The sequence below is a fragment of the Drosophila nasuta genome, chromosome X, assembly GCF_023558535.2.
Source record: "Drosophila nasuta strain 15112-1781.00 chromosome X, ASM2355853v1, whole genome shotgun sequence".
Taxonomy (NCBI): domain Eukaryota; kingdom Metazoa; phylum Arthropoda; class Insecta; order Diptera; family Drosophilidae; genus Drosophila; species Drosophila nasuta.
The window spans coordinates 4056080-4069921 of record NC_083459.1 but is presented as its reverse complement, the minus strand read 5'-3'; the positions used below and the strand labels follow the sequence as shown (position 1 = coordinate 4069921).

Here is a 13842-nt window from a genome sequence, read left to right as displayed (position 1 = left end):
CTTTCAAAGTGTGTAAAGTGTATTGAAATATTCTCTTTAATCTGAGGAATCGTCTAGAAGAAATACACTTTAAAGTCCTAAGGAGAGAGGAGCATAACAAAAATGTAAATGTACTACTGTGGGCAAAAAGTAAGGTGAATTTTTAATTTAAACTTCGCGGGCCTAACAATTCGGCCTAATTCTTTTTTTCTTAAGTTAGCAAGACTGTTAATGACATCTGGGCCAAATTTCATATGAATGTCATTATCAGAAATATATTTACGCTTGCGTTTTCCAAACGTCCAAGAGTGCATTTTTCGATTTTTTACAATGTCTGAATAAGAAGTGTCATCAAATTTTGTTTGCCGAATGAAAATTCGGTTGCGGAAACGTTGAGGATGTTGCGGAAGACCTTTGGTGATTCTACCATGTCACAAAAAAAATGTTTTTAAGTGGTACAATGACTTCAAAGAGGATCGAGAACGTGTTGATGACTTGGAGCGCTCCGGACGACCATCGACGTCAACAGATGACCAACACGTCAATGAAGTGGAGGCAAAATTCGTCGGTTGACTATTATAGACCTTACTGATATGATCGGAATATGAGAAAGATCTGTGAAAACCATTTTGAAAGGCCATTTGGGCCTACGAAAAGTCCAATCTCGTTTGGTACCAAAAACGACCAATTTCTGTACACGATTTTCTTGACCATTTCGCCAAAAATTCGAGGCATATCGATCCACAACCATCGTATTCGCCTGATTTGGCTCCGTGTGACTTCTGACTATTCCCAAAACTGAAGAAACCACTTCGGAGAACGCGTTTCGAGTCGATTGAGGAGATAAAAGCTAAATCGAAGAAGGCACTGATGGCTATACCGAAAAGGGACTATTTGGCATGTTTCGAGGATAGGAAAAAAACTGTGCATAAGTGTATTTTATAGGGAGGGGATTACTTTGAAGGGCATGATATTGATTTACAAGAATAAATAAAGATTTTTCATTTTACAAGCAAATTCACCTTACTTTTTGCCCACAGTAGTAAATGTGAATGTTATGTTCTACTGGGGGTAACGTGAATTTGTAATTTAAATCACTCAGGTTTCACATTTTGGGCTAGTTCTTTTTTTCTTGAGTTAGCAGGACTGTTAATGACATCTGGGTAAAACTGAATGCCATTGCCATTATCAGTAATATATTTACGTTTGTGTTTATCAAACGACCAAGAATGCTTTTTTGGATTTTTACAATGTCTTAATTGATCCGAGAAGATTTCTTTGCTTAATGATATTTTGGCTGCGGAAAGTTTCAGGATATTGCGGAAGGCCTTTGCTGATTCTACCATGTCACAGAAAAATGTTTATAAGTAGTGTAAAGACTTCAAAGTGAGTCGAGAACGTGTTGATGACTTAAAGCGCTCCGGACGATAATCGAGAGATGAATATCACGTGATTGAAGTGAAGTAATTAGTGTACAAAAATCGTTGATTAACTGCTAGACATCTGACTGATATGATCGGATTGTCAGAAGGATCTGTGAAAGCCATTTTGAAAGACCATTTGAGCCTATGAAAAGTCAAATCCCGTTTGGTACCGAAAATGCTTAATTTATTCACTAGTTCTTTGTGATCATTTCGAACAAAACTCGACGTATAGTATATCGTTTCACAATCAGTGTACTTTTCTGATTTGTCTCCGAGTGAAATCGTTTTATTCCCAACACCCTAGAGATCACTCCGGGAAATGTTGAAGAAGGCGCTGATGTCTATTCCGGAACGGGACTATTTGGTTTATTTTGAGGGTTTGCAAAAACGTTCGCATAAGTGTATTTTATCAGGAGGGAATTGGCTTGAGCGCGATGAAATTGATTCAAAAGAAATTCGCCTTACTTTTTGCCCACAGTAGTATTTAATTGAAATACAGTTTAAATGATGTATTTCGTTCTTTTTTTTTTGTATTTTGCTCTTGCTATTAATTTCATGGCATACGAGTGCTTAATAAATTTGCATTTCTGATACTGCCAAATTATATTTATGTATAAGAAATAATCCCATATCTTTATGTATTGGCCATCAAGCAATAAAAAGCCATTTAGAGTGAGGTCAGACGATAGGGTTGCTGTCCGACATATCTGAATCTTGTTTCAAGTTCTTGTTACACTTTTTTCGCACACTTCCCACTGCATTGCCCTTAATTGTCAAGTTTTTCTGTTTTGTATATGAATATTTTGTGTTGTTGTCAGTTTGTTTGGTTTTTTTTGGTGTAACTGAAACTCGATTCGCATGGCAAGTGGCAAGAGGCAAGAGGCAACGGGAGCAGGGCAAGATACGAGAAATGAAAATGAAAATGAAAAGCACAAGTTTTGAGTTTGAGTTTCGAGTTGAAGACGTGTTTTTTCTTTCGTGGAGCAGGTCAACTGGTTGCTGTTCAAGTAGCGTTGGGCGCTGGTCGACCGCCAAAAGACAATGCGAAATATAATCATAATAATATCAACAACAACTATGCTAATAAAAATAACAAGCTGCCAAGCAGCAGCAGGCAGCAACAACAAAGTTTAATGTCGCATGACATTAATGACGGAAATCTGAGGCAGCAACAACAGCAGCAGCAGCCAAAGTGGCCGCCAAATGGACGCACTACGTCAAAGCCAGCAAACGAAAGCAAACAAACAAACAAACAACAAACAGAAAATAGAGAAAAAAAAACCTAGCTGAAATTGACAACACTTTCAATTGTCGCATGTTGTTGACCACGTTCGCCTGAGAAACATAGAAAACTGACCCCTTTCCCCCTTTCCTCCCACACACACACTGCGCTCCTACTTACTCCCATTAAGTCTGCTTCCCTCCCTTCCACATCCACTGCAGATCGTTACCTTCCTGCTTACCTGTGTCTGTCAGTGTTCGACTTGTTCAGTCGCTGCAAAACGTACAGCAAAATAAACCTCACAACAGTCAAAGCAATTTTTAATGGTTTTTAATGAAAACAAAAGTGAAACACAAACTGAAACGGGCCTCGGTTAATGGCCAAAAAACCAAAAAAAAGCTGAACAACACTGCCTGACTCTGCATCCGTGGGGCCCTGTGAAACCAAAAGTGGTTGTATTAACATTTAATTAAGGCGCAAAGTTCACAGTTAACTAACTGGTTGCTCACACCGATACGGACATGGCCAATTCCGAAAATGGCAACGAAAAGACAACCACTCGATGTGCCGCAAATTTCAATTCGAAAATCATTTTAGAATATCGAGATTTATTTATTTGCGTTTCCTATTCGAGATTATTGAAGAGCCTTAAGCTGTTTTTGCCACTTCTGCAGAGTTAATCGTTTAAGCAGACCAAAATATTAAAAATTATACATATGTATGTTTATCTTTGTCTTCAACAATTTTACTGGCAATGAACTAAGTTTTGTCTCTCAAATGCATGACAATATTAAATTAAATTAATTATATAATGAAGACGGCAAAGCTCGCCGAAATGAAATCATAAAAATAATACAATGATTGACATAAGTATTAGCCAAATTAGACGGCAATTGAGTTTGTTAACTGAATGCTGCTGTTGTTGTTGCTGTTGTTGTGGGCCAATTTCACAGTATGTCTCATCTTAATGACATGCAAGTCGAGACGAAGGCAAAGGAGAAGGAGAAGATGATGTCTGTAAACATCATTTACAATCATCTTGGCTGTATGATTTGGCTCTCAGGAGACTTTCGAGACTGATTCGCTTGGACATCATCAAGAGTGAAGAGCATTAAATTAGCTAGCCAGAGCCAAAACGAATCCGTTGACAATGCATATTACATGGACATGGGAGCGGCTTTCTAGCCAAAGTTCATTTTAGCTTATTTTTCAAGTCTTTTCCACTTTTTGTTTTATTTGCTCAAAATATTTTCGTTAATTTGCATTTAATTTATTTGGCCATAAAAATGCAGGCGGTGCTCCTCATAAATTGTCCATTGCTACCGTTGCCGCTGGCACATTAACTCCCCCTCCCCACTCCACTCTCCTCCAACCCAGCCTCAGCACTTGTTGGTTGGTCATGTGTATTCCATGATCTGAGCACAACGCCAACTCCATCTTTCAAGTTGGCCCGATCCATGTCTGGCTGCCAGGTTTCCAACCGAAACGAATCGATTTTGGCATTTTGTTTTTCTCTTCTCTCTTCTTTTTTTTTGCTTTTTGATTTTTATATTTATTTCGCGTTTGTTTGGATTTTGTGTTGTTGCTTTTATTTTTATTTCTCAGTTCGCTCTCTCGTTAAGAGAAAGGTGCTGCTGATCAGTCAGCAAACCAGTAACAACAACAACAGCAACCAGCAACCAGCAACCAACAGCCAACTCCACCGGCAACACACGCGCAATTCACTTTCTAATGATGCACATAAAAAATATAAAGAAAGGAAAAAAATCTCTTTTTCATTTGCAATATATAAATTTTTTGTCGCCTTTGGCGTTGACCGCCAGCAACAACAACAGCAACAAACAACGATCGCAAAATCAAATATTATAAAATAAAAATTAATAAAAGCCGAAAACTTGAAAACCACAACAAAAAAAAAATATGTCCTGTCATAAAATTGCAAAATTTATGTGGCAAATTAATATGCGCAAGTCGCGCAAAATATTTTGAATTATTTGCGTTGTCTTTTGGGCAAATTTGCAATTAGTTATACACAACGAAAAATATATCGTTTATGTAGATATATTTGCATATACATTGCGGGTACTTAACACATGCCAACATAAAAATCAAATCTTTATTAAGTGTGTGCAAAATAAAGACAAGTTGACAGAAGCGCAGCTCTGACGATATCAAAATACTCTAACATGATCAACAAAAACAAAATTATTAAATATTAATATACATATGTAGAATTTTTTTTAACTACAATTCATGCTCAATCATTATTATCAAATGAACATTATCAAATAAATTGAGTAATATAAAATTTCTTAAACTAAAATGAATGCTCAAAGTGTTGGATATTTCTAGACTAAATAAATAAAAGTGGAGGTATGTTTTTGGCTAGAAAGTTGTTCCAAATCAATAATAAATCAATTCCTATTTTATCAAGCGAAGATCGAGAGTTCACACAATTAATAAAACTCATTCGCTTTAAAGTATTAGTAGATCAAGATGTTCTAGTTATACTACGATTAAACTATTAATCAAACGATTGTAACAAATTCCATGGTAAAGATCATAAATCAGAAATAGATTAATTATCGATTTGATTGGAAATTAAATTAATAGTATTGTTGAGTATGAAAAGAGAGTAAGATGAATGGCGCTTAATTAGACATTCGCAGAAACAAGCGGAGAAAGTTCTAGATGCAAATGACGTATACGTAATATTAATGGACGATAAGAAAGTGCTTCGCAATGAAAGGGACTTTCTTGGCATAAATAACAATGTTGTAGAGCCAAAATGTTAGAGGCGCTGGCCAAAGTGTTGACCAAAGCAATTTGCACTTGCAGGTTGCAGAGTATCTTTTTTCGGCATGAAACGGGTTTAAGTGTTTTTTTGGCCTTTTTGGCGGGTTTTTTTTTTTTTTATATTTTTGTTCGTTACCATTTAGATGAGTTATAGGTGAAAATTGTCGCGAAAGTCGTGAGTTATGAATCGGTTGCTGTTACAGCTCTCGTTGTGGTTGCTGTTGTCGTTGCTGTTGCTGTTGCTGTTGCTATTTACTGCCTGTCTGCTGCTGTTTTTCTATTTTGTTGTTGTTGCGCAAAGAAAACAGCGCCGTGAAGGTCAAGAAACTTTTAAGCGCTTCGCTGGCTGCTGACTACCGATTGTCGACTACTTGGCTTGGCTACATTTTCCATGTGCCAGCTACCAATACCAAACGTCTTCGGCCTCTTATACAGACACGTGTTGTCGTTGTTGTAACTTAGCATTTAATTAATTAAAGTAAATCACTTTTGGTCTGCGAGCCGCATAAAACGCATTAATCATTCAAAAATTAGCTCACATTTCCGTTCACCTTCAATAAATTGTATTTGCATGTAATTTATAACAAAAACAAACACATAACGACACAGCGGAGAGCAACGAAATCAGCATAAAGAAATAACTCTGATTTGCCCATTTCATTCATTCATGCGGGCGAATTAACTGCGAAATTATTTTCGAAAAAAAACATGCACACAAACAAAAAAAAGGGTATTCATCATCTACAATAATTGATAGGGGTTTATGGTTGATGTTACGAACAAGTATTACGCAGCTTTCAGGAGGGGGGAGTCCGTTACCCCCATTCCGACTTCCCATAAGCCAAAAATACATATTTGTATATACATATGTATGTATAACATCAAGAGAGAGAGACGCACCCATTTTCTGGGGAACATCTCTTTCCAGCAAGATGATCAAGTTTATTTATAATCTTTAATGCATGTTCCTGCAAAAACATGGGACAAGCTTGGGATTTGCATATGGGAAAGATCACTTGTAGTTAAAAGCATGAAGTTAAATGAAATTAGCTGGCAATTTATTAAAGGTGGGTAGTTAAAGGACACGAAAAATTAATTATTTTTATACTTTTTTATTTATAAACTTAGAGATAATGTGATACATTTAATTTAAAAGAGTTGTGTACTTTCAAATAGCAGTGTAACAGAAGCAGAATGTTACAATATACAATGTTATTTATACCCGCTACCCATAGGGTAGAAGGGTGTCATAACTTTTTGGCGGCAGTCAAAAGAAGGCATCGCCGACCCTAGAACGTTTCTATATTTTTGATCAACGTCAATAGCCAAGACAATATTGCCAAGTCCGTATGTCTGTCTGTCTGTCTGTCTGTCTGTCCGTAATCGGGTCTTAGTTGCTTCGACTGGCATATGTGATACTCTATGATATTTTTTAAATGTAATACTATGCCAATACTATACCAATTATAGGCTTTAGTATATTTTAGTATATTTTTCTGTATGTAAGAATAATACTGTACTGTTTTGACTTTTATTCAATATGATTAGAGGATCTATCACATTAGACTGTAGCTTTCATACTCATATATTAAAGCTAAAAGAGCTAGAGATAGAGTTGTGGACATTAAAATAGCAGCGTGATAGAAGCAGAACTATGAATCGGTTTTGTTTTGCATTTAAATTAATGTAAGTGAATTGCTTTATAATAGTATTTTTCAATCTTTAAATCTTGCTACTTCAAGGAACACAGCTGTATATAATAAGTACTAGCAACTAAATCTATTTTTATGATTTTAAGTGATAAAATTTGAAAATTAAATGCCTGGGACTTCGAAGGGCCTGTTTAAAAAACGAGTATTATAGTTATTTTATTGTTTTAAATTGCATAAATATTGTAAAATTGAATTTAGGAATTCTAGATCTGTGGTTCACCAAATTTAATAATATTTTAAGAAACGGTGAGCATATTAAGACTGAGAGGAAAGTCTTTCATTCTTTCTAAAAAGTTAAGTGAATTTCTATGGAATTATTTATAATAATATTAATTACTCATACTTATGAACAATAGTTTCTACTGCCCAATATGGTGTGTACGAATGGGTGTGTGTGTATGTGTGTATTGTCTCTTTTGTTGTGTTGTGTCTCGTACACTTTTGGCTTAACTGTTTAACTGACAGCGCTGTCAAATTTGTTGTTGCTATTGTTGGCCGTTGCTGTTGCCGTTGCGTTTCACACGCGCGTTAATTAAATTGATGAACCTCTCGCAGTCGCAGTCGGCGTCAGCGTCTCAGTTGCTGTCGTCGTTGCTGTTGCTGTTGCTGTCGCCGTCACCAACACCGTCGTCACTGTCGCTTCGTCCGCTTCCTCAGCGAGAGGTTTTGATCTTTTGGGTGCGTGAGCGTGAGCGTAAGCGTAAGCTATTTTGTTTTTTTCTTTACTTTGTTTTTCAGTTTTTTGGCTTGAGCATTCTTTTCACTTTTGCTCGTTGAGAGTGTGAAATTACAATAACAACAATGGCACCTGCGGCGCGCCTACAACCGACCAACGACAGCTCCAGCTGTGAGAGAGCAGGTGGACACGAGACTGAGTCAGTGAGGTAGAGAGAAAGAGCGACAGACAGAGAGAGAGAGAGAGAGTAAGTAAAAGAGGCGACTGCATTGTTCGATTTAACTTTCACTGATTGCCCGTTGACAATGCGACGATGCTTCGTTGACGTTGACGCAGACCTTTGGCATTGTTGCTGCCGCTGCTGCTGCTGATGTTGCAGGTGTAGGTCGTTGTGTCGAGTTGTCTGTAAGTGTGCTTGTGTGTTTGTTGTGTATACTGTATTAACGAGCAAGTACTACACGGCCTCTCTGCATGCATCTATGGCAATTATTTTGCGCGCAAAAAAATTTCATTTACTTTCTATATGGAAATATTTGCACACTTTTGAAAAATCTTGAAAGCTTAGAAAGTCTTCACCAATAAGGTAACGCCCAGGCTTGTTGCTGCCGCTGACGACGACGACGACTCTCGCAGACTCTCAAAAGAAGCATCGAGACTGACTCCCAACCCAGACAATTTCAATTTTAATTTCTTCTTTTTGTGTGTTGTGTGTGTGTGTGTTTTTTTATAGCGTGCGGAAGTTGACGTCCCCGTTTCTTTAGCTTCTTCGTTTGCATTTAGGTACTGCTGCTGATGTTGCTGCTGCTGTGGTTGCTAATTAAATGATTGTTTGATTTGATTTTGACAGATCAACGCGAATGGATTACAAAATACGCTATGCGAAAGTTTTTTTTTATTTGGTTTGTCAACTTAAGTTAACTGGGCGATGATGGATTGGTGAAATGTGTCAAATCTCCACTTAAAGCAACAACATTCGGGTGTGTGGGCCATTGGGGCATTAGCCAAATTTCCCCCGAAAGCTAATTTCGAATTTCAAATTTGTTAATGGCACTTCGAACCGAGAGAAATCACTTTTAATGAAAGGCTGTAACAATGAGAGTTACTCATAAGCGCAATACTTTGGGATGCGATTATATTTTCGATTTTATTTTTATACATTTTAATAAGATGACGATGACTTATTTGCGCATGGTTTAAAGTAAAAACAAGTAAAAAAGTAAGATAACCGCTGCCCATTTTGAATGAAAGCAAAACAGTTCAGTATTATTCTTAAAATATACCACAAAAAATACTAATATTTACTAAGGAAATAGCGTTTAGCCTTTGGTATATTGATATACTGTAAAATGACATTGCGATTTTATTCTTAAAATATACCAAATTAATATACTAGAACAATACTAAAATATACCAAAATCTATATTTGGTATATTGGTATAAGACTACATAAAATATACCAAAGAGTACAAAATATACTAAATACTGCAACAATACTACAAACATACCAAAATCTATATTTATATATACTATATATACTACAACAATACTAAAAATATACCACAATCTATATTTGGTGTATTGGTATAAGACTACATAAAAATATACCAAAATCTATATTTGGTATATTGGTATGAGACTACATAAAAATATACCAAAATATATATTTGGTATATTGGTATAAGACTACATAAAAATATACCAAAGAGTAGAAAATATACTAAATACTGCAACAATACTACAAACATACCAAAATCTATATTTGGTATATTGGTATAAGACTACATAAAAATATGCCAAAGTGTACAAAATATACTAAATACTGCAACAATACTACAAACATACCAAAATCTATATTTGATATATTGGTATAAGACTACTTAAAAATATACCAAAGAGTAGAAAATATACTAAATTGTCAGCTAAAGCAACCCAAAAAATATCTTAAATGGAAGCTTCTATACACAGAAGACACAATAATTATGTGTGTGTGTTGCAAATACATATAATTATTGAATGACAGTGTAAATGTTTCGCAGGAGAAAAGATAATTGTGGATTGAAATTGTATATGATACCATAATTGAAACGCTGTCAAAGAGTAAGAATGTTCCACATAACAAGAATTGGAGAAAACGTCAGTTCTGACTTCGATTCTAAATATGTATTAAAGACAGGTTTTGCTAGGCGTAGAAAGTGTGCAGCGGGTCTGCAATAAATATCAATGGATCTAATTAGCATGTAGATATTATCAATGATGTTTTAATTGCCTGTTCAACTATATAAAAAGTAAGTTTCTTACTTGACAGGCAACAGGCTTCTTAATGCTGTTTGTTGACTTGTTTTTAGCTGAATCCAAACGAAGAACAGAAATGGAAAACCCGAATTGAAACTCGCAAAAGAAGATGCAAAAATCTGTTGATCGCATGATTTATTTGACAGTTTGAGCAGAGCAATAGTAATAATAATAGCAATAGCGAAAAGCAATAATAATAATAATAACAATAAAAATCGTTGTCGTTGTTGTTGTTGCCATGCGGCATTAAATTCCTAGCAGCAACATCAGCGAAGCGCAAAATGCAAGATGTTATTGTTGTTGTTGCTGTTATTGTTGAGGAGTTTATCAGAAGAACTGAAGCTCGAAAAGAAAAACTCTACTAAATGCATGCTGGAGAAGGAAAAACTTGTTTTGTGCGCCGCCGCACTCAAGAAAAATGCTGATAAAAATAAATAACGAAAAGTGCCGAGTTAAATGTGAAGACACTGCGGATCTCTATAGCTCTCTGTGTGTGTGTCGAAGAATTTTCCAGGCCTTGCAACAACATCTTGATTTTGTTGCTGCCACAGTTGGCAATTGCACAGTAAATTGCTATACCCACTGGACATACCTACTATACGTTTATTCGCTCTCTCTTGCTCTCTCGCTTTGGATGCAGCTGCTGCTAAACTTGATTTCTATGTTGTTTATGAATTTGTTGCCGTGCAAAGCCGTGCAGCATCAGAGTGCAGACTGTAGATAGCAGACCACAGGCTGTAGCCCTTCCCCCGCCCTCTGTTTGGTTGCTTGGGCGAATGGTCAAGTCATAAATAAATCTTGCAACGCATCGCAGCAACAACTGCAGCAGCAACATCAGCAGCAGCAGCAATGCCTGTGAATTGAACTGCAGATGTTGTCTGTTTAATTACCTACACATCACACACACACAAACACATACACACACAGGCTGGCAAACCTTAATAGTCAAAGATTTCTTGCCACTGACGACACTGTTGCTGCGGTTGCTGCCTCCTCTTTCAGCTGCAACACTTCTGCCCAGCTACCCAGCTCATTCACTCGGCATCGTTCAGTTCACTTGGCGCGCAAACCTGAGCCGAGAAGCGTGAAAAGCAACAAAGCAAAATAAAACAAGAGAGCCAAAGAAAGAAAAATATAAAAATTAAAAAAATAGAAAGAAAAACCTGCAAACTACGACCAGCAACCAGCAACCAACAAGCGACAAGCGAACCAGCAACCAGCAACGAGCAACAACCCAAAAATCCAGGCCAACTGTCTCAAGTCAAAGTCATAGCAAACTCTTGGGATTGTTGTGCGCCACTCGCCGCTTCTCTATGCAATTCTCAATGTGTCGAGATGCTCAGCTTAGCAACTGCTTCAATTGTTGCCATTCTCTCTCTCTATCTCTATCTCTATTGCTTACTTACTTTTTCCCACTCGTTGCGTCTTGGTTTGTTGTTTTTGGTTTTTACATCAATTTGCATAGCTATAAGTTCCGTAGCGCTTTTTTTTGGTATACCCTATGCACAACAGACCTACATATGAGCGTATAAGTACGAGTACAAGCTCCATCTTCATATGGTTTGTGGGCAAGTGCAACTTTCTAGGCACTTTATATTCTGTAATACATCTTCAATTTTGTATTCACGGAACCTCATTTTTAGTATATTCATTAGCAAAAACAATACCTCACACTGTGCCAAATGTTGGGTCGTAACCGCACGTTGGGCGCCATGTGGTTTGCTGATCTAACTACACGGATAAAAAAAAAAGTGCTAAAATCAAAAATAAAATCTTGAATTAAGATTGTATGATTCTAGATTGCCCAATCTTGAAATTGAGAATTATAATCTTGTTTCAAAAATGGAAAGAAACTTAAAATTAAACCAAACAATTTATTTTTAAATTAAGAACCAAATTCTACGAAAAATCTAGATTGACCGATCTTTAAATTCAAGATTATAATCTTGTATGCAAAATACAAAAGTCTTAAAATTGAACCAAGAAGGAACAATTGTAAATAAAGATCAAACATTCTACAATTAAGATAACTTAAAACAAAATAAAAAATAATTTTGCAGTCTACTTTTCCATCTAGATTTGTTTCTCTCCGAATAGATGTCCGGAATGATTTAAATCGATTTGTAGAAATTCAACATTATTTTGAAATTTTTTCTGAGAAGTTTTAAAACAGCTGTCATTGAGAACCTATCGATTCTATCGACCTACCCTACAGCACAAACGGATATGATAAGCGAGAAAAATACGAGTAACGAATTAGGAAGTATATGCCAAGTATTTTGGAATGTATATGTTTCTTATTTATACTATTTGTTCATTAGCACTTTTAAAATAAAGACGCTATTTTACATAGCACAAGCAAATGTGTATTGGCATTTAAGTTTATTAGCAGATTTCGGATCTAAATCGTATATTTCCGTTTTGTCTAATAATTTTACCATTAAAAATGGATATAGGCTAATCAGAATTGTATTTCGGCAAAATGTAGCTAGAATCAGTTATGAATACATTCTTTACAATAACTTTAAGCATTTCTGACGATGCAAATATGTATCGTAAGAAATTAATTATGTATACCACGCCTCTCTACGCGATTCTCATGTAGGTTGTGCACTTGAAGCTTCATTCATAAGCTTGTTCGGCCCGCCTGCTGAGCACTGAACAGCCTGCAGTCTGGTTTAGCCACTAGAAAGTGGGCGTATTTGTCGCCGCCACAGAATTTTCACCCGTTGCAACTGCCAGCTGCCAAGATGCACATGCTGAGCTCCACTTGACGCGAGGCTGTTGCACACACATACACACATGTATATACAGAAGAACATTAATATATATGTGGCACACACACACACTCAATCAAAATTAGATCGTGTTCTGTCATAAAAGCAGCTCGCTCCAAACGTTGCCACACATAGCAAATTGGCTTCACAAATATTTTCGAGTCTAACGGCAGTTCTGGAAGATTTGTCTTACCCGCTTGGTTGCCCCCCAGTCACCACTTCCGTTCTCCTCCGGCACAACTAGCTGCTGACTTTTGGTCGAATCTCCAGCTGATGTCAGCTTTGGTTTTGGGTTTTGATGTTTTGCACTCGCGTTTCGATTTCTGTTTGGTTTCTATTCAATTCTTTCTCTTTGTGCTCAGCACTGTTGTTCACCTCTTCGGATGCAGGACATTAGAATGCAACAAACATAACAAAAAAAAATAAAAACAATTCGATAGAATAACAACAATCTCTTGGATTGCACTAGACTTGTTGTTTGCTGTTTTGGTGATTTTGTTTTTTTCTTGAGTGTTCGTTTTTTTCTCTTTTTTTATGGTGTGTTTTGGTGCAACAACCAACGTCTTTGAGTAGCGCGCACAAACTAACAAAAGCGCCGCACAACAATAACAACAAGAGACACCAAAGACACCAGCAACGTTGGCAGAGAAAACAAGTAACAGAACTGTTAACTTGGCCCACACTGACAAGCAAGTGCTCTGCAAAGAAAGAGCGAAAAGTTAATGCAGAAAGTACTAAAGACTTGTAAAGTTTCTTTTCAAACTCTGGTAATTTTGAAAATATATTCCTACTATTTGTCATTTCTCATAGAATTACAACACAAAAAAAATACTAAAGCAATTAATTTTATTACAATAAACAATGGAGGATATTTTTAAACATTAAATGAATTAATTAAATTGTACTTTAAAAACAACATATTTTTTAATAACACATATAAATTAGTTTTTGAACGAACATATAA

General features: G+C 36.3%; 1 protein-coding gene across 1 annotated transcript in view; it reads right to left on the bottom strand.

Annotated features, from left to right (window-relative positions):
- The window catches only part of LOC132797245 (myb-like protein Q), a 57948-nt gene extending 44539 nt beyond the window's left edge, over positions 1-13409 (bottom strand). Inside the window, exon 1 of the mRNA XM_060808867.1 lies at positions 13072-13409. The gene's annotated coding sequence lies outside the window, so the exon portion shown is untranslated. The remainder of the gene's footprint in view (positions 1-13071) is intronic.
- Between the last annotated feature and the right edge of the window lie 433 nt (positions 13410-13842).